Genomic DNA, 28,000 nt, shown 5'->3' on the forward strand with positions numbered 1-28,000 from the left:
AAATCCAAAAACATCGTTCTTGTGACTTAACAATACCTCTGAAGTAACTTTTAAGACGTGCTTGAAGGTAGCACCGGAGAATTTCTGTTTACTGTTGCCAAGCAACCAGGAGTAGGCTAGGCACGCCCTAAGAACTCCAGGGGGGAGAGACGCTAGATTCCTGTCAGTTCCATAGTGAGAGCGGCGCGGCCAGAGAAATTTGGGACGCATAACCCCCAACCGCTCCAGTGGAGCTGCTCCGTGGCCAGCAGATCAGACTGTGGTTGTACTGGGCAGCTTCCAGGTGTGAATGCGGAACTGTGGGAATGTGATCAGGGCGTTCCTGCAAAAGAGAGGCTGCCTGTCAGTGAACCACCCCTGAATAAATAAAGGTTAAAAAAAATAAAATAATAATATAATAATAATGTATTGTAATGAAAATACAGTACAAGAAAAAGTGGGCTACAATAATGTGGTTGCCACGGGGGCAACCAGGGGTGATGATTAGGTTGCCACTTGTCACAATTTGGTTGCCATGGGCAAACCTTTATTATTTAAAGCCCATACACACTTATTTATTTAGTTTTTTGTGGGCGGGGGGGGGTGCCAAAATTGTTGCTACATACCCCTCTGACACTGGGTAGTTGCGCCCCTGTCGGCACGTCACTGGGATAAGAAGAGAGAACAATAACTGAGGAACATGGTGATGCACACTAAAAAACCATCATGAGTCTGAGAACTTTTGCCCCTAAGACCAAATAATAGTCGAGGAAATAATAGGCTAATTTAATAAGTAGACACAGTGGGCACTGGGCCTAAACTACACCAATAAAGTACATTAACATTTCGTGTCAGCAAAAACATTTTACATGTAGGCTTTTTGGACAACGCATTCAGTATTTTAAATAAATAAATGTATTTTACTATAACATATTGCACAATAACGTCTATATTTTATACAGCACTTCTGAACAAATGTTGACTATTTAGTTAGATAAGATAGATTTAGAAAATAACACGCAGGCTTGTTGGCTCCTTTACTGCACACATGAGACTACACCAATTCAAATCAGAGCGGTGTGGTAGAGCTTTGGCTTCAGTCTTCATCAGGGCTGCTCTAAGTCTGGACAGTCACCAGATGGCACTGTGCTGCTGAGTTTGAAGCCCCAAAGCTTCTCTGCTATTCTGCTTTTTCTGTTCTGATGCAGAATAAATAAAACACTGTAGGCTAGAAGCTCTCTTTGCTGAAGATAAAGTTCAACCAGTAACCACTAATTACCTCCACATGTGTATCTCAACGCAAGGCAAGGCAGCTTTATTTGTTTTGCACATTTCAGCAACAGGGCAATTCAAAGTGCTTTACATAAAACAATAAAGAGCAGTTAAAAACAATTAAAAAACAAATTAAAACATTAAAGTGCAGGTAAAAATTATTAAAAAAAAATAAAAAAGTGACTTGACAGACATATTAGTTCTACTTGCTACCTGTTTGATTGGGAGGAGGAAAATACAGCCTTCACAATCTATTCTCTTTGTTACCTTTATTTCAACAGGCCTGACTTATACACACCATTCATAATAGCATATCATTCAGAAACATTAGAATACTTTTTATGTTAACATCTGGAAAGAAATACCTATAGACTTTATTAATCTTAGAGCAAGTAGGCAATGTGCAGAAATCATAATAAATAAACTAGTGCAGTGCCTGTTGGAAACGCTCCTGTCTGTATCAGGCCGACTGCTTGGCCTGTCGTATAGCTGCTGGTAGTTTTCTTTTTCAGAGCCATTGTACCCCAAAATTAATGATTATTCCTTGATTCCGATTTTACTCACAAAATAGGTCTATCCCATTTAAAATGTGGATTCATCTCAGACATTTGCCTCATGGACTCATGGGGGTGCCCCATGCGTCACCCATCTGGCCCGTTATGAGAGCCAATCAGCAGAAGACTGCATTAATCAACCACCAGAACCTGACCGAGCATAGAGACGGACTCAGCCGGCAGAGTGTGTGTGTGTGTGTGTGTGTGTGTGTGTGTGTGTGTGTGTGTGTGTGTGTGTGTGTGTGTGTGTGTGTGTGTGTGTACTTGAGAGAGAAGGGGAAGTTTTTCTTTTAACTAGGCTAGATTTTAGGGTCTTCTTTTTCGTCAACAATATTGCATGTTCATATCGCCACAGTCAGCGTTTAATGTCGGCGCTGCTGTCTCGTCATCATTATCGTTAGGGATTTACCACTTCATCAGAGGTAAGAATATCCAAACAGGCTTAGTGGCTTAATGTTAAAGAGCAACATTTTAAAATTTGCCTCCCCTTTCGAATGCAACATTCAAATTACTAGACAAAAAATTATATCCTGAGAAAAGTGGGTTTGAGGGGTATAGCTACATAGAGTCCCATTCATTCTGTCACGAATCCACTATGTGGAGAGTGACAAGCGGGGGTTTTCTAGAGTCTCTCTCTCTTTTCCTCTCCCTCTCCTCTCCTCTCCTCTCCTCTCTCTTTTTCTCCTCTCTCTTAGTGCAGTGGGTGTGACAGGCCGCTCCCAGGATGACGCTCAGCTGCAGGCGATCTCTAATCATCCACCTGTGGCTCATTAGTGCAGAGTCTTAAACTGTGGCTGCTCTCTGTTCGGATAGCTAGTCTTGTCACGTAGGTGAATGTCCTGCCAGTATCTCTCTCTGAGTTTTTTTTTGTATCCTGTTGTTTTTTGCCTGCCGACTTAAATACTGCTTTTTCTCGTATCCTGAAGGAATACTACTCTGTCTGCTGTTGCTGTACCTGCCTGTTGACGCCACTCTCTGCCTGCAATCAGCAGCCCTGTGTTCACTACCTGCTCTGTCTCCTGGGAGGATTACTCCACCAGTCCATTCTGCTAAGATTCTCAGATTCAGAAATAAACTATTTAAACGTTGAGCTGTGTTTTTGTCTGCTTCTGGGTTCTGGCTACAAATCCGGTATAGGGCTAAAAGTAGAAACTGGCAGAAAGAATCGTGCTGTGATCACAAAAGATGCTTCCCATTGAAATACATTAGTTTAAAAAATGTGCTGACCATCACGAAAAAAAAATATTTGACCCCTAACACCACATAGGCCTAGGTTACTGTTTTTTTTTTTTTTTTAAGAAGCCTTTACAATTTACCAAAATTCTCACAACTTTAGTTGTTTTAGAAAAGCCATGTCTGAGGATATCATGAAGCCTTACAAACCAGTGAATGGTATTTGTTTACATATTTGAACTTGAAAACGAGTCAAATTTGACCCTAACACCATATAAGGGTTAAGGCAGCTTGTTTAACTAAAGGTGTTAATACATTACATCACAGCATCTACTGTTGTGTTGTCCCTCAAGACGTCACAGTGTGCAGGGTGGTGTGTTAGCCAATCATGTTTCTGGATTCAGTTTTTCCGAGAGCTCAACGCTGTTGACAGGAGCTGGAAGGTCAGAAACACACTTAGTTGGTCTTCTTATCCTGCACTGACCTTACCTCTCTAAAAACTTCACTTAAACAATTATTATTAAAAAGCCTTTAAATCTACAGCTAGGTTCAGATCAGATACAATAAAAACAAGTTCTACTTACCAGGTGGAGGGAGATTGGCTGAAATGAAAATAAAATAAATTATTTCACTTGTCACAGTTACATTTGTTCTCCTCCTCTGTTTATTTAACATGTATGCACACTGCTGAAGATCTGCTACAAACAGATTTAAATTGTACTCTGAGCCCAATAACAATAAAATAAAAGTAGCGTCCGTTTTACAAGAGCATCAGCTCCTTTGAGTCTCTCACCTTTCTTCTTTTTGAAAACGGCAAATCCAATAGCAGCAATGAAAACAGCAGCAACCACGACAACAACCAGTGCAGAAGTAATCGGGATGGTCATGTTACTGGGCTCCTCTGCTTGGCAAAAAAAAAAAGGATCAAACATATAAAGCAGGTTAGAACAGAAGTACATCCATCCATTTGTTCATCACACATACAGGTGGTGAATACAGTATACTCTGTACAGCAGGCATGAAAACGGGTCAGGGGTGAAAAAGGTGAGAAGGATATTTCCCCTCTAGGGTGGTCCGGGGGCATGCTCCCCCGGAAGAAATTTTAATATTTTCATTTCCATATTTTAAAGCATCAATCTGATGGATTTTGAGATGCATTTTTTTGCCAACCAACAGTGTAATATTTCAATTTGCAAAACAGTTAAAGTCCTTCTGACATTACACAATAATAAAAGTCAAAACTTGTAAAAACTAAAATGTTTTGGATACATTTTTACTTTTTCTAACCATATGTTAAATTAAGACTCAATGTGGATTTATATATTGCAATAATATAATCCTACAATGAATCATTGTGAAAACTAAACTTTACTACTTTGGCCAGGTCATCATCAAAAAAGCAAATTAGTACATTCATGATTTTGTCCATGTTGATATTAGCTGCTTTATTTACATTTATTAAAAACGTTGCATTGTTTATCTTTTCATATAGCTAGACGTCTAGACTCTGGGACAAGGCCGTTATGTTTAAATACCTGCCATGCTGATTCCAAACAGACAGCTTTGTCGAGGCAGTTTGGGCTTCAGATAGCTACAGTGAACGTGCACACACGTATTGTTTGTATCACATTGTTTGACAGAGTGCACGGACCGAAGCTTTGTGACTAGCAAGCACTGTCTTACCGCTGCTGCCGTCCAGTATCTTCCTTCAACATGCGCTGCAGAAGCAAGCACCCGGCCGGCTCCCTCAGTGTGAGGCACCAAGAGCTAAACGGCTTCCCGTCTTCACCCTTTTCCTCTTGTCTTCTACTCATGCCCAGCGCCATTTGTTTAACTAAAGCTGTATCTACATGCTCCAAGTTTGATAAACTTTGCCTCCATTATTTTTTTAGCCGCGTTACCACGGAGACCACACCGGCACCGCACTCTCACATTTCGGCAAAGACCCGCCCTACTTTGCATCTGATTGGCTAGAACTCGTTTCATTGGTAGGTGGAAGTTCGATGATTGGTTAAATCCAGCGCATCAAAATAAATCCAATGTGGACATTTTAATGTATTTTTTTTCTAAAATAGTCATACTCCAGAAATCGGGAACCAGGCCCGAGTACTTAACCCCCATTACTGTATGTATATATATATATATATATATATATATATATATATATATATATATATATATATATATATATACAGTACAGGCCAAAACACACCTGGACACACCTTCTCATTCAATGAGTTTCCTTTTTATTTTCATGACTATTTAAATTGTAGATTCTCACTGAAGGCATCAAAACTATGAATGAACACATATGGAATTATGTACTTAACGAAAAAAGTGTGAAACAACTGAAAACATGTCTTATATTTTAGATTCCTCAAAGTAGCCACCCTTTGCTTTTTTATTAATAAGGGAACAAATTCCACTAATGAACCCTGACAAAGCACACCTGTGAAGTGAAAACCATTTCAGGTGACTACCTCATGAAGCTCATTGAGAGAACACCAGGGATGTTTGCGCCAGTTATCAAAAAGAAGGAAGTGGCTGGCTACTTTGAAGAATCTAAAATATAAACACTTTTTTGTTAAGTACATAATTCCATTTGTGTTCATTCATAGTTTGGATGCATTCAGTGAGAATCTACAATGTAAATAGTCGTGAAAATAAAGAAACACATTGAATGAGAAGGTGTGTCCAAACTTTTGGCCTGTACTGTATACAGGGTTAGGGTTGTATATATATTTGATGTCAGGGTCACATGATCTGACCAGTGATCCTGGGAAAGGAAGATACATCAGTTTAAGACTGATCTTATCCTGAACAAGAATGATAAATCACCAGTTTGGTACAGATGACAAAGGTAAAACTGACAAGAAAGCCAAACAATGAGAGCATTCATCATAAATAAAGTTGTCATTTCTAAATGCATTCTCACCTCTGTTGGTCCTGATCTCTGCTTTGTCCAGTTTGGTGACGATGTGGTCCTCCACACCAGAGAGATGAAACACACAGTCGTACCTCCTCCAGTCTTCAGCTGGGACTGATGAAAGGTCCAGGTCAACACTCATCTGGAAGGATCCATCGTGGTTGGAGAGGATCTCCCGAGGTCCACGTCCTCATGAAGCTCCTCTCCATCTTTCCTCCAGAACATCATGGCTCTGTCAGGGTAGAAACCTGGCGTGGCAGCGCTGACTGGAGAGGAGGGAGACTTCTGGAGGAGAGACACTGAGGGAAGATCTGCAAAAAAAGAGAGAGAGAGAGAGAGAGAGAGAGAGAGAGAGAGAGAGAGAGAGAGAGAGAGAGAGAGAGAGAGAGATGAGAAAGGTCAAACGTGAAAGGAAAGAAAACAATGGAAAACAAGAAAAAAAAATACAATAAAAAAGGGAATTGTTAACAGAAGGTGTGAAAATTCTTCCAAGTAAAATAAGTAAGTAATTAAACATCAAACAACAAGACTAAGAGTGTAAAGCCATGCTAGCAGCTCTGAGGTTGTTCTGATGTACGCCTTTGAGCTAAATTTTAGCAGCATGTTGATGTTTGGCAGGTTATAATCTCAGTTCTGCATGTTAGCATTCTAATATTTCCTTCATTAGCGCTAAACCAAAGTACAGCTGAGGCTGAGAGAATGTCATTAGTTTTGCAGGTATTTGGTCATAAATCAAATGTCTGGATAATCAGAAAGATTTGACCTGATGATGGCGTTAGCTGAAAAGTCAGAGGTTCAAAGTTTTTACAATTGATTCTCTGGGGACCATGAATATATGTACAGTATTTTACAGCCATCCAGTCAGTCTGTAACAAGCTGAAGGACAAACGGACCAACTGACAGATCACCTGTCAATGCAGTTAAACACTTACTTACCGTATGCTAACTGTGCACTGGCTATCATTGGCTATTTATAGAAAGTAAAAATGTCAGAGCACTCTAACTTGTCAGTCTCTACTGATTGAGGACGGCTAGATCAAATCTTACCACCACAGAAAAGAAGGTGATGTCAGACTGATTGGAGTGATAATAAAATATCAGTTCAGTCTGAGCAGACTGTATGAACATTGTTGTGTTCATGAAACTACATCAGGAAATGTGATTCTACCTTTTCTCAGCAGAAAGCTCTTGCCGTAGTCCAAATACATCTTCAGCCATTCAGGATACCTCTGAGTGAGGATAAACTCAATGTGATTTATTCTAGATTCGTCAGCATCCCATCTTTGTTTGATGATGACAGCCTGTGGTTTTGCAGCGATCCATGTCGATGTCTTCAGGTCGAATGCTAGGAAGTCTTCTCCATCATAACCAAACTGATTAAAACCATTGACCTCTCCAGTCTCATCGTCCCACTCAGAGCCACTCATAATCTGGAAAATGTGGACACCTGAGAGACAGAGACTGTAATTATTAATAATGCATAATAATAATAATAATAATAATAAATTGTATTTATAGAGTGCTTTTGACAGTACTTAAAGGGGTGATAGAATGATTATATAGGGTATTTCACACTGTTCCTTAAGGTTTCCTAATAGAGTAGAGTATGTAACATTAGTTGGGCTGAAAATGTCCCAGGTGCTATTTTTTTTGGCCCTTATTCTGTGTAATGGCTCTATTTGGAACGACAGCTTTTCTTCCAAATATGGTTGCTCATGAATATTTAGATGAGCTGCACGCTGACTGGTTGAGGAACCACTCACACATACGTTGGAGACGATACAGCAGGTCTCATATCTCAGAGACACCCACACACACACACACACACACACACACACACACACACACACACACACACACACACACACACACACACACACACACACACTACTGGTCAAAAGTTTTAGAACACCCCAATTTTTCCAGGTTTTTATTGAAATTCATGCAGTTCAATGTCTTATTGTACTCTGAAATTGAAGAATAGAACAAATGAACAATTTAAGTTAAAAAAGAAATCACAAAATCAATTTATAAACTAAAATGTATTCTAAATCTCTGACTCATCAAAGTAGCCCCCTTTGGCAGATATAAAAGCTGAACACACTCGTGGCTTTCTTTCTACAATGGAAATCAAATATTCTTCAGAAAGTTCTTCCCAACTCTGTTGCAGAAGTTCCCATAAATGTGTGGCACTTGTAGGTTGCTTTGCTTTCACTTTTCTAAACAGCTCAATGGGGTTTAAGTCTGGTGACTGTGCTGGTCACTCCATGTTTTTAAGCTTACCATCTTGTTCTTTTTTCCTAAGGAAGTTCTGGCATAGCTTGGACTTATGTTTTGGGTCATTATCTTGCTGTAGGATGAACCCCTGACCAACTAGGCGCGTACCAGAGGGTACTGCATGGCGCTGCAAAATGCTGTGGTAGCCGTTTTGGTTCAGGGTGCCAAATCACCGACCCTGGATCCAGCAAAACAGCCCCAGACCATCACGCTTCCTCCTCCATGTTTGACAGTTGATGTCACACACTGAGGAACCATCCTTTCGCCTACTCGACGGCGTACAAAAATCCTGCGTGATGAACCGAAGATTTCAAATTTTGATTCATCAGTCCATAGCACCTTCTTCCAGTCTTCAGTAGTCCATTGACGATGTTTCTTGGCCCAGGCAATCCTCTTTTTCTTATTCTGACGTCTTAGCAATGGCTTTCTTGCTGCAACTCGACCTATCAAACCTGCAGCTCCAAGTCTTCTCTTTACAGGTGAAACTGAGACTTACTTATTACGACCACTATTAAGCTGTGCTTGAAGCTGTTGTCCTGTGAGCCGCCTATCACACAAGCTGTTGACTCCCAGAAACTTGTCTTCTGATTCTGTTGTGGCTTTGGGTCTGCCAGACCTCTTCCTGTCAGAGTTTCCCCCAGTTTCTAAGTGCCTTTTGATGGTGAAGAATACTGTACTCACTGACACCTTGACTTTCTTCGCAATTTCTCTGTAGGAAAGACACATTCTTAAGTGTTATGATGGTCTGTCTCTCTTTTTTTAATTGCCCTTTTTCCGCCATTTTTTTAGCAACACACTACTTTCTGCAGTATAATACTGTTCAATATTAGGGCTGTTGGAACGAATTCTGAAATTCAAATATAATTCGAATATTTAAAAAATCAGTACTATCGAATGCTGAAGTTACTATTCGAATATTGCTTTTTTAAATGTATACTTTAAATTTTCATTTTTTTTATTTTATATGCAATCTTACCTTTCTCGTGAAAAATGTGAAAATGAAATGCTTTTGTTTCGTCTGAACAGTAAAGTTTTTGAATCGTAACGCAATTGTGCACGTTATCCACGCTGTATCATCATAACAATACTGTCAAAAATGGCGGAGAACGTCTCCACTGAAACGGAGATCACCACTCCTGACAATTTCGAAGCGGAGCGGTGGAAGGTGTTTGGATTTCAAACCATAAATGGAAAAATTACAGATAAAGAAGTGGCAATCTGCAGAATATGCAAAATCCAAATGAAATATCACTTCTCAACTAGCAACCTGAGGGCACACCTGATGACGTTCCACCCTGACAAGCTAGGCGATCTTTTCTGCCTCTCTCCTCATTATGGGGCTTACCAGCTGTCCGCCAAAAGGCTATAACAGACAAACTGACAAGGTTTATCTGTAAAGATATGAGACCGATCAACATCACGCAGGGGTCTGGATTTAAAGACTTTATTCACGAGCTTGAGCTAATGTACACGGTTCCTAGCCGCGCAACAATCACTGACAGAGTTGTGAAACTCTATGACACAACATCAGACAACATCATTTATTTATTTATCACACACATTTATGGGAACTTCTGCAACAGAGTTGGGAAGAACTTTCTGAAGAATATTTGATTTCCATTGTAAAAAGAATGCCACGAGTGTGTTCAGCTGTTAGATCTGCCAAAGGGGGCTACTTTGATGAGTCAAAAATTTAGAATACATTTTAGTTTATAAATTGATTCCATGATTTATTTTTTAACTTAAATTGTTCATTTGTTCTATTCTTTCATTTCAGAGTACAATAAGACATTGAACTGCATGAATTTCAATAAAAACCTGGAAAAATTGGGGTGTTCTAAAATTTTTGACCGGTAGTGTGTATGTGTGTATATATATATATATATATATTAGTGCTGTCAGTTAAACGCGTTATTAACGGCATTAACGCAAACCCATTTTAACGACGTAAATTTTTTTATCGCGAGATTAACATTCTTTTTGGCTTAGCAAACTTTGTAGTTTTTTTCACATGCTGTTACAACAACAACTAGTAATGTTAGAAAAACTACAACACCACACCGGATCTAGCTAGACCGGAAACAAAACATCAGGCACGCTGCACACACTTGTTTGGGCCGGCCAAAGAGTAGTAGGCTAACGTTACGTTTTGAGAGGATGGTGAGCGTGAGATGCCGAAATGGATGCCAATAAGATTCTGAATGGAAAGTTTACTTTTAAAAAGTTCCCAAATGGTTCCATTGACAAGACCAAAGTGATCTGTGTGTTTTGTCGTTGTGAACTGAGCTATCATCGCAGCACGTTCAGTCTGAAATACCACTTGATGGCCGAGCACACAGCTGATGCCAATTCTCCGCCCCCTAGTCAAAACCAGGCGACAAAAGCACAAAGCAAGCCAATCCACTTTTCCATGTTGATAAGAGCATTAAATTGAGAAAAACAATAATGGGACAAAAAGAAATCAAGGGACATTTAGAATAGATAAAAATGTGCAATTTAACGCGATTACAATTTTTTTGTTTGACAGCACTAGATCAGGTTTACCTACACTATGCGAGAACAGGCCAAATTTCAATTTGCAGCAATTCACCAGCATCTGAGAAGTTTTTGCCCTTTTCCCCACCAGGCAGCAGATTCGTGAATCGTAAAGAACAACTGCCAGGGTCATTAACATTCATGAGGTGCTTTGCATTGAATATTTATGGTTAAAAATGGGCGTGTACAGGGCGGGATGAGAGGCTGATTCACATACGCAAACTAGTGGGTAATCTGTGATTCATAAAGGGAACATTGCTTACAGATGTGCGTATGCACCGTTATATAAATCTGATTTTTTTTTTGGCATACACCATTTTTGGCTTTTGGGCATACGTACACTTTTAGTACGGATCCTACACACAGTTTTATAAATGAGACCCCTGATCTCTCTCCTCCTTGTGTTCTGTTATCATACAACTGGTACTATCTAACATCTGCAGCATTGGATGCCATCCCAGGTTCATTTGACCAACAACTTATAGTTATTGCATTATTTTCTACTTCTTGGATTACCATCTCGGAAATGCAGTTGCATTTCATTAGTCTGATTTTGTGCAATGAAAGTTTACTTTGTTAACAGAATATTTATTCTGTACATGATGAAAAAAAAAGCCTAAACAGGCTTCTTATTTTCCAACATGCAATATCAAAATCTTAGTTATTTCACTTTTTAAGCGTTATGCAGCAACACAAAGCTTCAGATGGTAAACAAAACATTTGGATTCCTGAAATCAAACCTGTCCAGACAGATGATAAGGCCCTCAATCACATTATCTGACAGGTCAATGAAGGACATGTCTTGTATTTCCTCTTCCTGTTTATGTTATTGTGAAGATATTTTGACTATTGATGTTTAGAATTTCATTATCTCAGGGTGGGAATGAGTTTAGGTCACTTTACAGTTTAGCAGTAAAAGTTAAATGTAACATGTGTAGCAGTATGAGTTGAACTCCTAACTACCTGGTGCTCTGTTGACCAATCACTGCCTCAGGGCCCCGTATATAAAAACTGCTAGTTTCCCCCTTCCGCCCTCTCTTGCCCGTTGGTGACGGAAGTGCGTCATACTTCTGCGTCGCCAGTGTTGGAGAGTAACGGAATACATGTAACGGCGTTACGTATTCAGAATACAAATTATGAGTAACTGTATTCCGTTACAGTTACAATTTAAATAGTTGGTATTTAGAATACAGTTACATTGTTGAAATCAATGGATTACATGACGATACTTCTCTGTTTCACCAGTTTATCACTCTGAATAAATTAAGGCAACTCTATGCATTTTCCAGAAGCCCCGATATGAAATCGAAAAAAATAGCTATTTGCGTGATCAGTCACAATGGAGTCGGAACCGGCACAACAGAGCCAGGACAGGAATAAGTTTCTATCTTGGAAATTCAAACAGCATTTCACATTAAAGAACGGACAGGGAAAATGAAATACTTAACTGTGCCCACCTCCTTTTCAGTGACTATTCCTCCAACCTGAAGAAGCATCTTAAAGTAAGCTATTTTTTTACTTAGCCAAGGGTAGTCGTCTGCTGTAGTTTTACTGGTCACCTTGCTATTTTAACATTGACGTGCGACTTTACATTCTCCTACGTGCTGATTTACTAGCTCCAGAGCCGTTTAAAGACTGACTAGCCCCGTTTGACATGCTAGCTAACGTTAGCTAAAATTAGCTCGTGGTAGCAAGACTGCAGTTAGATTTTTGTAGTATGCAGTTCGGGACTACCAATACAATAATCTATCTGCTTGTTCAGGTACACATTCAGCTAGTTGGAATAAAAAGAACACACCATTATAGGCCTGTTTAGTAAACTGGATGTGATAGCTGCATTCCTACACTTATAAAACGCAATTCAATGTGGAAGTAATCCTGAAGTAATCCAAGTATTCAGAATACGTTACTCAGATTGAGTAACGTCACGGAATACGTTACAAATTACATTTGTGGGCATGTATTCTGTAACGAAATACATTTGAAAGTATCCTTCCCAACACTGCGCGTCGCTCACTCCGTGTAGTTGCTCTGCTGTGCTACAGATCTTCGGTTGGCGGGCTATCATTCACCTTACTGGTTGAACGCCGTGAATGAGGAGCGAGTAACACTGATAGCTGCTACGTTTGCATGCTCGGAGCTTCCTCCCTCTGGGCTTACTAAAACTCTGCTTGAGCGGAACCGGGCTGAAGCCACCGGAGATGTAGCTGTTTGGCACTTCCACTACTGGCTGCTGTTTTGCCGACACTGCTGTTTGCTTCAGACGGCTTTTGCCGCGACTGCTGCTGTTATTTAAAAATTGAATATCGTAGCGATTGCTGCACGCCTGTCTTGCCTTCACGGCTACTGAGCCAATATGAGTCACCTGTTTTATCGAGCCATTGTTTTATAGTTGAGGGGTTTGACTCCCTACTTTAATTTGGTTGATTTAGTTGTTTCTTTCTTTATTTTCTTTCTATTTTGTTTTCAATTTAATTAAAAGTTGTACTTATATTTTGTTTAGTTTTTTTAGTTAGTCTTTTTCTATTTAAACATTGACTTTTCTAGGTTATGTTATTGTGTCAATTATAAGTGTTTTTGTTTTGTTTCTTGCTTTGTATGGCTTCCTGGAACCACTAGTGGTTCTGGCCATTATATTGTATTTATATTGTGTTCGATTTCTTTCAATTTGTTTCTTTATAATCTGTTATTGATTTTTGATATTCCTTTTGTGGAGTGAACCCCTTTAATTTTGTGTGTGTGTTTCCCATTTCTCTCCCCATTTTAAGTTGGTGTCCGGGTGGTGGTATCTCCTTCCCGGTGTGCTGTGTTTCCCCATTTTCATTTGCTGTGTTCACTGTTGTGTTTTTGTGTGTTCACGGGTGACTTTCCCTGGGATCCCCCTTACCACCCTCGTACCCCCTTCTCCGCTGGTAAGCCTCAGCACAATTATTTTTCCCCTTTTGGTGTGAGTATGTTTTTAAATTGATTGCTTTTAACTTTATTGATTTTTATTGAAATAAAACTGTATTTTTTTGTAAGTTGAACCTCGTCTTTGGCGCCTTTGTATACTGACCTGTGTGACCTTAAATATATCAATAATCTTGCAATTGGAAGTAAAATCAGTCATTAGTGATATCATTCTCTGGGTGAAATTCCCAGGGTGGCGTTGTCTGTGTTTGGTTTTGTCAGCTCTCGTGCCGCCACACATGCATAAATACTGTACCTCCACTTTGGTTGAAGCGTTGCTTGAAGTTATCTATTGTGGCTTTGAAGAAGTCTGGCTCACTCTCAAAACATCTTTTAGTGTAAAACTCCAACTGGTCAGGATTGTTTTTGAAAAATGTTCTCCAGTCCTGTTTTGGGTCTACTATCATTTTCTTGTTGTCGCAGTAACCCATCAGAACGTCATCCACCACTGCAACACCGACATACTCTGGGAAGTTTGGGAGTCCAGAAGATCCAGTAGCGAAAAACTTGAGTGAGTGTTTCACTGCAGGACAAACAAGGTTTATAGATTCAGTATAAATAGATGCATATCATTATTTTATCATACATATGATAGGATTCAGTTAATCTAAAACATGATAGTCTCCAGAGGCCTGTACTACGAAAAGAGATTTGGCGTTAACAAGGTAACTTTAGGTTCTATTTCTTATAGGCTTCGCCCTCTAAGAACTATTGCCATTGGGTAAGGATGTAGTCTATGAAAAGCGCTATATAAATTCAATTTATTATTATTATTATCCTGCCGCCGGTGTTCTGTCGATCTATGCTACCTATCGAGATGTGCTACTTAGCGGTTCTGCGCATGCGCACGACCCACAAGCATTGTCTGATTCCCCGCCCATAAATCTATGCAACCTTGCGGTCGGACATATGGTCGATACTGTGGTTAATGGAGTAATATCTAATAAATAATTTATTCATTGTACCTTTTGATAGGGTATATTTGTCATCAGAATACGCTACCACTGAAATATTAAATAAATATAATTTAATAGAATATCAAAATATGCTCCTTATCTCCTGACAGTGCACATGGAGTGAGTAGTGGTGCAATATATAATGATTCTGTTGGGGGAGCATTATTTGATGGGGTATATTTGTCTATCTAAACAAGGAAATTCAATTATTAAAAAGGTAAAAGATAGAAACAAGATTTTTGATCATTATTGGTGCTTATTTCTTAGAACTTAATCAAAACGGGTGATAGTGCTTGAAATGTAACAATTTTGTAACTTTGTGTGGGAATAGCAGGTACAGAATGACAACATTCCCACACACAGACACCTACAATCAGACACGACCACATAAAGACGCACAGACACACACGCACATCAAACAAACACAGTGCATTTCACGGGGAGAGGCAGGGGATCCTCCCGCACCGTGCAGCGGAGGAAAAGCGCATTTCCTCCGCTGCACGGTGCGGGAGGATCCCGCCCCCCCTCGCAGCCCTCGCCGGGCGCGCGCGACCGGCTCTGGGTCGGCTTAGAAAGAACGGGATTGTTGGGTTCAGGAAAAATAAAACTCGTTAGGTTCGGAAAACGGGCATACCATCGGAGTTCACTAAAACACAGTCTACAAAACCTTGGGAGCATTACGCACGATCACAAGCATGGTCAAAAGGTTGCGGAAAACTGGGAACATTTTTACGCATGGGAATTCTTTATAAATCCCGACTATTGCGAGGAATGTCGCGACGACAAATTTCACCCTGCTTCACGCAACTTTTTCTTGCGTAACAGGTTTTATAAATGAGGCCCCAGGGCATGTTGATCTTGATTCGTAGTACAAGCCTCAGGTGAAGTAGAAGTGAAACAACTCCAGCTGTGTTCCAGAGCTCCACAGAAACTAAAACTCAGAGCTGAGTTCAAAGTAAAGTAAAGATTTAAAATGTGATCTTACCTGGAGATGAGAGGTGACAGAAGAGAAGCAACAACAGGAACTTTTTCATCTTGTTTTGATAAAGACGTGAACTTGTTCAGCTGTTCTGTATTCTGGGCTTCTCTAAAAAACGGGTCGACGAACTATGAGCTCCGTTTTCTGGTTTTTCCAATGTCCATAGAAATTAAAAATTAATTGGAAAACTGCTCGTTTTTCAACTGTTGTTTTTTTGTTATTCATGTTTCCGTTTTAACCCAAGAGCGAGAATAAGGGCTCAGTTTTATAATGTGCATAATCATTGAAAATCTGATGGAACACAGGTCTCGTTTATAATGTTATTTTGGTCTTAAGTGTTAAGATCAAAGTTGACTAAAACCAATGCGCTCTGGACAGGAAGTAACATTAAAGTGTCAAAATAAAAGTATGAGAGCTGTAATAACTGCCAGAAGAACAATGTACTTTAGCTTTTGCCCATAGCTTGTCAGATTAAGCTACAGTTAATTATTTAGGGTTATATTAAAGTATTTCATTGAGCAACATTCATTAATAGCCACAAAGGGAGTAAGAATGGATACTGTTTTAAAAATAGAAATAGGATTATAATAATTTTAAAATCACATTTGAAATAAAGTCTGCATTCCCCTAGCATTATGTGTGGCGTTATTGACTACTTTTACTCTAATCTTACACCAGCCAGTAAAAAGCAAAAATATAAGGGGGCTTTTTAAATTGGTCTGCAGAATATTGTATGTGACATGGTTGACCACATTAGCTGCCAATGAACATGTCAATGTGATGAAGAACATAAATTAACAAGTTAGAGTGTACTGGACACTCTCTCATTCTGGTCTGGTCTCCTCAGGCCCTGCAGACTGGACCAGAGTTCATGGTGAGCACGGTAGACCTCCTCACTGCTGGGCCTGTGTCTGGATCACCCAGCTCGTTAGATGTTCACTGCTCATACTAAGCCCTTGAAACAGTAGTTGGCCAATATTGGATAATAAAATATAATACATGATAGGTATTGTGTGGTTGAATTACAATAAGGAATGGTCAATGGTAAGCACTGTGGCCTCACAGCAAGAAGTTACTGGGTTGGAACCCTGGTGGCCCGGGGCCTTTCTGCTTGGAGTTTGCATGTTCTTCCCGTGTCTGCATGGGGTTTACTCCAGCTGCTCCGGTTTCCCTCTCCACTAAAAAAAAAAACATGTTCCCCTCCCAAAAGTGCCAGCTAAATGACATGTCATTTAATGTAATGGAATGAACAAGTGAACTAAAGCACATAAGGCTTAGAACATAACACCGTAACAACATAAAACTCAAAGAACTAAATAACAAAAACTATGTGCTGCTGTGTGCTTGTGTGCAGGTGTGTGTTGTAAATTAAATAATTGGTACCAGTCCTGAATTTGCAATGCATTATTTTTCTGATCAAGATAACTGACATCTCCTGGTAAGCAATATAAATATTTACTGCCATTGTATTGTTGGAGCAGCAGCAGATGGCAAAGAATCATGCAAACGTTTAATGTTACAACCGAGATATCCTCTCTCTCTCTCTCTCTCTCTCTCTCTCTCTCTCTCTCTCTCTCTCTCTCAGAACATACACTTTCACAAAGGCTGGTGCATGTTTATCATATATTGTATGGTGCTGTGGACTCAAGTGGCAAATCTGAATCAGCAAAGTGGCCTACTGTAATATTCTCGCAGAAAACCACAACTAAGTTGGTCAACCATGTCACATGAATATTCTGCAGAGTTGCAATAAAAAGAAGCCTTTTCCTGTACGTGGTCAAGTGGTTTAGCCCTTGTGTTGTCTTATAAATTGGGTCATTATAAATGTTATTGGCATAACACAATTGACCATTTCATAAAGCATGAAGTAATTTATCACTCAATTCTGGGTTAGCCCTTTTATCCAACTTCATTCCACTTATTAGTTTTACACTTATTTTTTGCATTCATGGTTAACAGACCTCATTTACATGAATTATATATTACATGAATTTGTATGAAAGTTGTGAATATTAATTTACTTCAAGAAAATTAATATTCACAACTTTCATACAATTTGGGGTGTTTTATTCAATTTTATAGCAGTTATGGTCTTCGGGCGAATAAACATTACACAGGACACGTAGGCACTGATGGAGCAGTAACGCGTGTAGAAGTAGCGTTACTGTAATCCGATTACTTTTTCAAGTAACGAGTAAAGTAAGGGATTACAATTGCACAAAACAGTAATTAGATTACTGTTACTTCCCCGTAAGCAGGCTGCGTTACGCCGTTACTTAACCGTGATTTTGTTTCGTGAGACTGTCTGCGGAGTGACAATGACGTTATGAGCGCCGCTGACGTCAGTGGTAAACACCGACATGTTAGTGTTGAACAAGAGACAACACGGGCGGAGAGAGCAGGACCTGCACATTACTTTGAGTTTGACTCGGGTCATAAAACATCAGCGTCCGCTGTAGGCTACACTCTGCGTGAGGAAAAATTCCCACTTCAAATCAGAGCAAGCACCTAGCAAGCCGGCACAGGAATGTGAAACTCACGGAGGAAAAACCTGAACCCCAAACAACTGACATGACATACATCCAGCTCTACCGGCGGAACCTCCGCGCGGCCCTCTCCTGCTAAACAGGTGAAAATAGACTTCAAAGCGGACGACAGGACTTAGTGCCGCTGAACTGAAGACGCTCCGCTGGCTATATTGTCGAGGACATGCTGCCAATTTCCACTGTTGACTCTGAATCGTTCCGCGCGCATGTTTTTGAAAAGTAACTTAGTAAAGTAAACTAGTACAGTAACTAATTACTTTTGAAAATAAGTAATCAGTAAAGTAACTGGATTACTTTCTTGGAGAAGTAATCAGTAATCAGTAACTAATTACTATTTCCAAGTAACTTGACCAACACTGGACATGTGCATATTTACAAGTATGTGCATAGACATACACATACATACACACACACACAAAAACACACACAGACATACACACACACACACACACACACACACACACACACACACACACACACACACACACACACAATACACACAGACAGACAGACAGACAGACAGACAAGACACACACACACACACACACACACATACACAGACAGACAGAAAAAGACACACACACACACACACACACAAACGCATTTTTATGCATGCTCTTGGGGAATCACTGGAATTGTTGGGTCTTTGTAAATTATAGAGTGTGGTCTAGACCTACTCTATCTGTAAAGTGTCCTGAGATGACTCCTGTTATGATTTGATAAATAAATAAAATAGAACTGAATATACCAGTCTGTTATAATCCAAAACAACTAATCATATATATCCTCATTTTACTTAGAAATTAGGTATAATTCATGTAATATATAATTCATGTATATCAGGTCTGTTAACCATGAATGCAAAAAATAAGTGTAAAAATTCGTAGGTGGAATGAAGTTGGATAAAAGGGGTAACCAGAATTGAGTGATAAATTACTTCATGCTTTATGAAATGGTCAATTTTGTTATGCCAATAACATTTATAATGACCCAATTTATAAGACAACAACAAGGGCTAAACCACTTGCACCACTTACAGGAAAAGGCTTCTTTTTATTGCAACTCTGCGGAATATTCATGTGACATGGTTGACCAACTTGCTTGTGTTTTCTCGCGAAAATTACAGTGGCCACTTTGCTGATTCAGATTTGCCACTTGAGTCCACAGCACCATACAATATATGATAAACATGCACCAGCTTTTTGTGAAAGTGTATGTTCTGAGAAAAAAAAAAAAAAAAGAGAGAAAAGAGAGAGAGAGAGAGAGATCTTGGTTGTAACATTAAACATTTGCGTTTGCCATCTGCTGCTGCCCAACAATACAATGGCAGTAAATATTTATATTGCTTACCAGGAGATGTCAGTTATCTTGATCAGAAAAATAATGTTGTAAATTACCATCAGGACTGGTACCAATTATTCAATTTACAACACACACCTGCACACGAGCACACAGCAGCACATAGTTTTGTTATTTAGTTCTTTGAGTTTTATGTTGTTACGGTGTTATGTTCTAAGCCTTATGTGCTTTTAGTTCCTTGTTCATTCCATTCCATAAATGACATGTCGTTTATCACGCACTTTTGGGAGGGAACATGTTTTTTTAGTGGAGAGGAAACGAGCAGCTGGAGTAAACCCATACAGACAGCGGGTAAAATGCAACTTCAAGCGAAAGGCCCCGGACCAAGGTTCCAACCCAGTAACTGCTGTGAGGCCGAGCTGTGCTTACCATTGACCATTCCCTTTGTAATTTCAACCACACAATACCTATCAATGTATATTTTTATTATCCAATATTGGCCACTACTGTTTCAAGGGCTTTGGTATGAGCGGTGAACATCTAACGAGCTGGGTGATCCAGACAAGCGGTGAGGAGTTACCGTGCTCACCATGAACTCTGGTCCAGTCTGCAGGGGCCTCGAGGAGACGAGACCAGAATGAGAGATGTCTCAGTACACTTTAACTTGTTCATTTATGTTCTTCATCACATTGACATGTTCATTGGCAGCTAATGTGGTCAACGTGTCATATACACATATTCTGCAGTACGTTAAAAAGTCCCTGTTTTGTTTACTGGCTGGTGTAAGAGTAGAGTAAACAGTCAGTAACGCCACACATAATGCTGGGGAATGCGATTTTATTTCAAATGTGTATTAAAAATAGTATAATCTTCTATTTTAAAACAGTATCCATTCTTACCCTTTATGACAATAATGAATGTTGCTCAATGAAATTCTTTATATAACCCTAAATAATTAACGTGGCGCAATCTGACGAAGCTATGGGCAACAGCAAAGGTACATTGTTCTTCTGGCAGTTATTACAGCTCTCATGCACTTTATTTGACACTTTAATGTTACTTCCTGTCCGGAGAGCGCATTGGTTTTAGTCAACTTTGATCTTAACACTTCAGACCCAAAATATTATTATAAACGAGACCTGTGTTCCATCAGATTTTCAATGATTATGCACATTATAAAACTGAGTATATTCGCTGTAAAACGAAACATGAATAACAAACAACAGTTGAAAAACGAGCAGTTCTATTTATTTCTATGGACATGGAAAACCAGAAAACGGACTCATGAGCCCGATTTTAGAAGCCCAGAACACAGAACAGCTGAACAAGTTCACGTCTTTATCAAAACAGATGAAAAGTTCTGTTGTTGCTTCTCTTCTGTCACCTCTCATCTCCGGTTCACATTTTAAATCTTTACTTACTTGAACTCAGCTCTGGACTGGTTCTGTGGCTCTGCACAGCTGTATTGTTGATATAAAATGAGCCCATATTCTCGCTCTTGGGTTAAAACGGAAACATGAATAACAAAAAAACAACAGTTGAAAAACGAGCAGTTTTCCAATTTTTTTTCGTTTTAACCCAAAAACGAAAAAACGGGTCGACGAACTATGAGCTCCGTTTTCTCGTTTTTCCAATGTCCGTAGAAATTAAAAATTAATTGGAAAACTGCTCGTTGACCCAATATGCATTCATTGTTTTTCAAATTAAAGAGTTTACCCACACTGTATTTGTTAGCCTGTAAAATGAATAGTGTATATGCAACTTTGAAGGTAATTACCCTCTACCTGCGTGTTTGTTGGCATCCGATTCGCAGCTTCCGATTGGCAGTTAAGGGAAATTTAAGGGAACTTAAAACTGTCCGATTCAGCAGAGAAACACAATTTACATTGCTAAGTGACTGATCCTCCATTTTCTGAACCTCTTACTGTATTGAATGAGTGTTAGTTGTTAAGGTAAATTATTAATTATGTCAAAAACACACTTTTAGATTTGTGAAAGTTTTATTGTCTTTATGAGAACACAATAAAGGGAGATTTCACCGTTTTTTGACCACATTGGACCAGGTCCAGAACCAGATACTTTATCATGTACCAAAAAGACATGGCGCTCCTTTCCATAGATCATTTTATCATTTTATTATTTTTTAAATATTTCCATGCTTTTTTCACACCTATTACGCTAAACTTTTCTCTGGGATCTCTCTCTTTTCCAAAGTGACAGATAAAATCTCTTACTTTTGACCATAACAAGTGTTACTTTATGTGAATGTATACATTTTTGACCGGGAGAACAAAAATCCACAACAGGGTTAAACGATGAGATGGGTCTTCCCCTCTCCTACAAAACAGATTGTGCCTTTTGTCTGACAACTGTCAATGCGTGAACATGTTTACATTTAGGCTATTTCAACAGATTTTTTCAGTCAGTTAAGCCAAATAATTGGGTGACAAATAGCATGCATATAGACTATTAATTTTACAGGCTAACAAATACAGTGTAGGTAAACCTCTTAATTTGAAAAACAATGAATGCCAACACAGTCTCACTCCCTACACGTCAAATGTATGACTCATGGTAAAGGGACCCTGGCGTCAAGTTTCAGCGAAAGAGGTGTAGCCTTGACGTTATTTTTCAACGAGGGGGTCCGTCAGATAGACATTCATGTTATTTCCCTCACGTCAAATATCGACGAAAGAAAAAAACGCCCCTCTTAACTCAAAAATCTGCGACAGTTTTGTTATTGGTATTTTAGCACAATAACTGCTGTTTTAATCAACATTATTCACGAGATATTATCATCATGGTTTATATGTATTTCTTTTAATGTTATTATTTCGGTCTATTTCGGCCAGGAAGCTGGGTTGCTTTTTGTTTATTTATATTTTTAAACTATAACGCGACATCTGTCAACATTCCAGCTGTTTCCTGTAACTAGTTTGGGACTCCAGAAGAAGCAGTGAAGAAAGCCCGATGGAGTGGTTCACTGTCAGACACACAGGTTTTAGTAGATCATTCTGTTAGATAACTGGTTGTTAATTCCTTTAAGCAGTAAAAAGAGTTTATCAAAGCCCTGTTCCTACTTTAAGGATTATTCAATTCAAATGTGTCTTAAACAATGAACATGATGCGGCCAGGTTTCCAATAACTCTCACTCACAGGACACACCTCATGAAGGTATTCCTGAAAAGAACTTACTTCCTCATTTCACACCCTCACCTCACAACACAAGATATGTTTTACTACTGTTTCATAATAAATATATGAAATACCGATTTAAAGTTACTTTTATGTATTTTTGTGTATTTTTGTGAAGGATGTTAATAACACAAACATCCAACACGTTATCCTAAACCTACATTCTGTAATTTTTTGAGTCGATTCTTAGCAAAAACTCCTTTTGTCTTTTCACAAATATGTACTCCTTCATGTGTACTTACTTCCACCAACTAATCAAAGTATTCTCGTAGTTAGAATCTGCCATTCAGAATCATTCAGGATACATAGGAGTGACTTGCTTGAATGACCGCAGCCATGTAGCGCCTCTCATCTTTAAAATACATTATCCAAAGAGGGACATACCTCCAGCATTCCGCCCTCTTACACCTATTGGCACCGTGATGAATGCAAGGGGGTGATTACTCTCGCCAGGGGAAGCGAAAAAGAGAATTAAAACGACAACGCGACAGGCAAAGACCAAAGTTAATATTGGAGTGGCTAGAACAGCTCGCATGTAAACCATGGAGAGAGCTAATTTCAGGTTCGGCCACCAGAGGAAGGGCTGGAAAGTAATATTCAGTTGGTTGTCATATACAATTTCACCGCTGGATGGAAGAAATTCTTACACAATGTAGCTTTAATGAATGAGTCCCTCAGAGAAACAGAACAAGGCTGTGTTAGGAAGTTATCCAGCTCTACAGGAACTAACAAAGGGTTTAAAGTTAAGACTTTAATGTCATTTTACCTGGAGATAAAACGTAAGACAAGAGGAGCAAGATAAATAAATACATTTTTCTTAAAAAATAGAGAAAGAAGTAGAGCTGGAAAGCTCAGCTCATCTTTCATTTCACCTGCAGTATGGGTGTGTTCCCCTGTGAATGACTCCTTCCAGGTTTGTCAGTTCCTGTAGAGCTGGATAACTTCATAACACAGCCTTGTTCTGTTTTTCTGTTTTTCTGATAAAGTGGTCAGGTGTAAATTCATGAATCATATTTAAATGTTTCTGGTTACAGTGATGATCTGATAAGCGTTGCTGAGGTAACAACATCTGGAGAGGACTTCACTCTGACCAAAAGAGATTTTAGACATGTTCTGATTCTGTGTAAACGGTTTCATCTGAGTCTCTGTTACCTGTTCCTGCCTGCTTCCACTAAAGCTCTTTGTTTGGGCTTGTCTGCTGCTAAAGTCCAAAATACATTGGATCATGTAACACAACATGTAGCTTGCTTCTTTTATGAGTTCTCTTTCATTTAGTTGTTGCTCCTGTAATAAATAAGTCTACTGTCAGACTCTAAGAGCCCTCTGTGCTGCTTCCCTTCCCCTCAGAGACCTGGTTGGAAACAAAGGTTTAGTGGACTGAAAGATCAGACAGGGGAGTCCAGAAAACACTTATGACTTCTGCCGGAAGTTTGACTAATAAAGTTTAATATCTTATAAATCTGAGTCAGATGTTTTCATACTTACTTACTCTGACAACAGAAATAAAAAACTGAAATGGATACATTTTAAATGTAAAAGTAATTTTATTTGACAATAAAAATAAAATAAAAATACAAAATATGAGAATATCAAACACATCTGACATGCTGAGTGATGGCTGAGATTCTTAAAGACAAAAAACACACTTTAATAGAAATATATAATCAGAATATTTACACAACATGTTTCTTTTAATTAAGCTAAATAATCAGGATGTTGCTGTCAAGTTGTCAAACACCAGAGAGGACATTTTATTTACCCTACTTCATCGGGGATGGTTCCATACATGTTAAGCATGTTTATCTATAAGAACCAAACCATATGCATATCTAGATAGAGTACAAATAGAGTTATAGAGTTATGTATATAGTGAGTATATGAGCGAGGAGTTGGAGTATATAACCTATAATACAGAAAGGATATTAATCACACACACAAACTTATCCTTTTGTCAACTCCTAATAAAGACATTTTAAAGGGGTGATAGAATGCAAAAACCGATTTACCCTGTCATAGTTGAATAACGACAGTTCGGTGGAGTAAATAGGACATACATAGAAGCTCAAAATCCCATTGACACCCCTTTTACTATGAAAATTTCATATTTTGAAACTGCCGCTGAAAACGGGTGAATCCCAACAAAGCTGGAAGTTGACGTCAACCTCCCAAAACCGAGACCTTTCCATGGTGGTTATGGAACGTCAATACCAACATTTACATAGGCTACACAACTGACCTGAGATCAGGTGGTCTTCGGAATCTAGGTCGCCAAGAGATCTCAGAAAATATACATTTGTTCATATGCTATTTTACCATTAAATTCACTTGAGAATTTTTACAGAAATCAACCACTTAGAGGTCAAATATGGGCCGCTTTTAATTAAAAATTGATGTTCAATTGTGAATTCTTGAGTCCACCAGTTTATTCTAGGCTGGTGCTGCCTGTGTTGCTGTTGCCTCACTTCGGCTCCGTCTTCCTCCACAGACCCCGTGTAACACCGCCTGCTGCAGAGCCCTGACAGTCTGTCGGCGTTGCTGCAGCCCAATAAGCACCTATACCTGGGCCAAGAAAGTCACCACGCTTGGGCTGGTGGACTACTACCAAACGCTAAGCCTGACAGAGCCCAGGGCCTGCAACCCTTCCCGCTAGCTATTGCTACGCCCGTGTATGTGAGTGAAAGCCGTCATGAGTTCATTGCTAATACGTTGTGTTCATGAAACAGCATCAGAGGAAACGTGATTCTACCTTTTCTAGCAGGAGCTCTTTGCTGTAGTTCACATACATCTTTAGCCATTCAGGGACAAATCTCAGTGAGGTTAAATCTCAATGCGTTTTATTCTAGATATGTCAGCATCCCATCTTTGTTTGATGAGATTGACAGCTTTACGGTTCGAGCGATCCATGTCTCTGTCTTCAGGTCCAATGCTAGGGTCTTCCATCAGTTAACCATACTGATTTAGTCCAGTGACCCTCCTTGAGTCTCATTGTCCCACTCACAGCCACTCATCCTCCTGGAGAATGTGTGGACACCTGAGATACAGAGACGGTACTATAATAATGCATGATCCACTACTACTACAACTACTACCAAGCAACACTTCTACCTAATCATAGTAATACAATAACAATAATAGTTCCTGCCTCTCATCCATTACACCAATTTTTACTTTGGATTACAACAGGACAAAGTGGGTCAGCTGCAAAATTTTAGAGAGTTACCGTACAGATCCACTTGTCTGTGTGTGACGCTTCTGTCACGTCGCTCCACTCTATTCCTATGTAAGGTGACGTCCGCTTAACTTCAACGTGCCACTGAAGCATTCTGGGAAGAGCGGCACTACATTTGAGAAATATGTAGCGGCGTCAAAAACTAGCCGATGCCCAGCTTTTTATAAATGAATCCGTTGAACGTGACGCCGCACTATCCAATAGGTGTAGAGCACAGAGGAGACGGGGAGAAACGTGGGATCCTTTTCTGCTAGACGTTAAAATTGAGGAAAAAAAACTGATTGTACAAAATGAGGGGACGCTTTACGAGACAGTCGTGTCGCAAAGTGGATCTGTACCGTTAGTTGCTCTCCACTGACTGCAACCTCCAGTGCATGATGGGAAACAGCCAGCTCTGTTTCCCCTGATCTAAAAGCTCATCTCCTGACGTTTACCACACCCTTGAATTTATTAGTCTGATTTTGTGAGATGAAAGTTTTCTTTGTAAACAGAATATTTATTCTTTACATGATGAAAGTTTCGAACTAGACAGGCTGGTAACGTTCATTCAAATTATTCCACAGACATAGTATCAAATCTTTAAATTTTATATTTTAAGAATTATACAGACAGATGTTAGAGCCCCCTTAGTCTCATTATCTATTGACAGGTCAGTGAAGGATATAAAGGATGTCTTGTATTACTGCTTTTCCTCTTCTGTGTGTGTGAAGATATTTTGACTATGTATTGATGTTTTGAATTTTTGCCATTACTCAAAGGTGGAAATGAGTTTGGGTCACTTTAATATACAATTAAGATGTACAACAGTTTAAAGCAGTAATAGTGAAATATTACCTCCAGTTTGGTTGAAGCTCTGCTTCATGTCATTAATCCAGGCTTTGAAGTTAGGCAGACTCTCAAGACACTCTTTAGTGTACATTTCCCAATACTTAGGGTTGTTTTCTAAAAAATGTTTTCACCCAGTCCTGTCTCGGTTCTAATTATCTTTGTTTGCTGCGCAGTAACCCACCAGAAGTTCATCAATCACTGCAGCAACCTAAAGCTCGACATGTTTGGGACTCCAGAAGATCCAGTGACGAAAAACTTGAGTGAGTGTTTCACCTGCGGACAAACAAAGTTTGGTACAGTATAGACGCATATCATTATCAACCTTCGATCTCACAGAATTCGGTAAAATGGGTACGGACCTTGACTCCAAATTCCGTGGCAGTTTCACGGAAATTAAAACAAACTCCGTTAAACTGTCACGGAATAATTCCGTTAAATGAACACGGATCGCCAACGGATCGCCAAATTTCGTGATGGGCCATCGGAAGAATTCCGTGTAATGAACACGGATCGCCGAAAACGAAATACGGGCTTACGTGACACGCGGATCACCGGAAAAACCTGTGGGTAGGCTTACGGTCCGTTACGCAAACCAACGTTCGGTTGGGTTCAGGGGTCTTGGGTAGGCTTCACGGTTCCGTGCCACCAATACGCAAAAATGCCAAAAATAAATAAAAACACAACCGACAAACGCCACACGCGGGACGCGAACTCCGCTCTCCTGAGTGAAAGTCCTGTGTTTAAAATGTGATCTTACCTGGAGATGAGACGTGACAGAAGAGAAGCAACAACAGGAACTTGTTCATCTTGTTTTGATAAAGACGTGTCTGAGGACCGAGCTGGTTCTGTTCTGTATTCTGTGTTTTTTCTCCGAGGAGGGAGGGTCTCTGTTCTGATGAGAGGTGGGCGGGTGGCGATATTAAGAATCCCACTATGGCCACGCTGCCCCAAGACCGCTAAGACCATTTGGCTAAGACTCCAAGACCATAGACGGCTAAGACAGACCTGAGACCCGCCAAGCGTCCATGTTTACGCAAAATAACGTAACCCCATTTGTTCAGGTCCCCTGACCAATCGGCTATCCTAACCTTAAACCAACCTCGAGGTCAGATTATGGATGTATTAAGATCAAATGCCTAACCCCAGCCAGAGCCATGTCTTTCTCTATCACTCTGACCCCAGCCAATCGATGCTTCGTAGGGAGTCTTGGGATTATTTTTCTTTTCTTTTTTTTTTTTATAAAACTATTAAATCTTTATGTTACAAACAGTAAGAACAAGCCAAACAGTCATTAATACAGAAA

The 28,000-nt window shown here is 39.5% G+C and overlaps 1 long non-coding RNA gene and 1 pseudogene across 1 annotated transcript; one reads left to right on the forward strand and one right to left on the reverse strand.

Moving 5' to 3' along the window:
- Nucleotides 1-413: 413 nt before the first annotated feature.
- Nucleotides 414-2,893, forward strand: LOC120571332. Its single transcript, XR_005641218.1, has 2 exons — nt 414-2,631; nt 2,732-2,893. It is a non-coding gene; the product is annotated as an uncharacterized LOC120571332 (long non-coding RNA).
- LOC120571317 lies at nt 2,868-27,546 on the reverse strand (annotated as a pseudogene).
- Nucleotides 27,547-28,000: the final 454 nt, after the last annotated feature.

The sequence above is a fragment of the Perca fluviatilis genome, chromosome 13, assembly GCF_010015445.1.
Source record: "Perca fluviatilis chromosome 13, GENO_Pfluv_1.0, whole genome shotgun sequence".
NCBI classification, from domain to species: domain Eukaryota; kingdom Metazoa; phylum Chordata; class Actinopteri; order Perciformes; family Percidae; genus Perca; species Perca fluviatilis.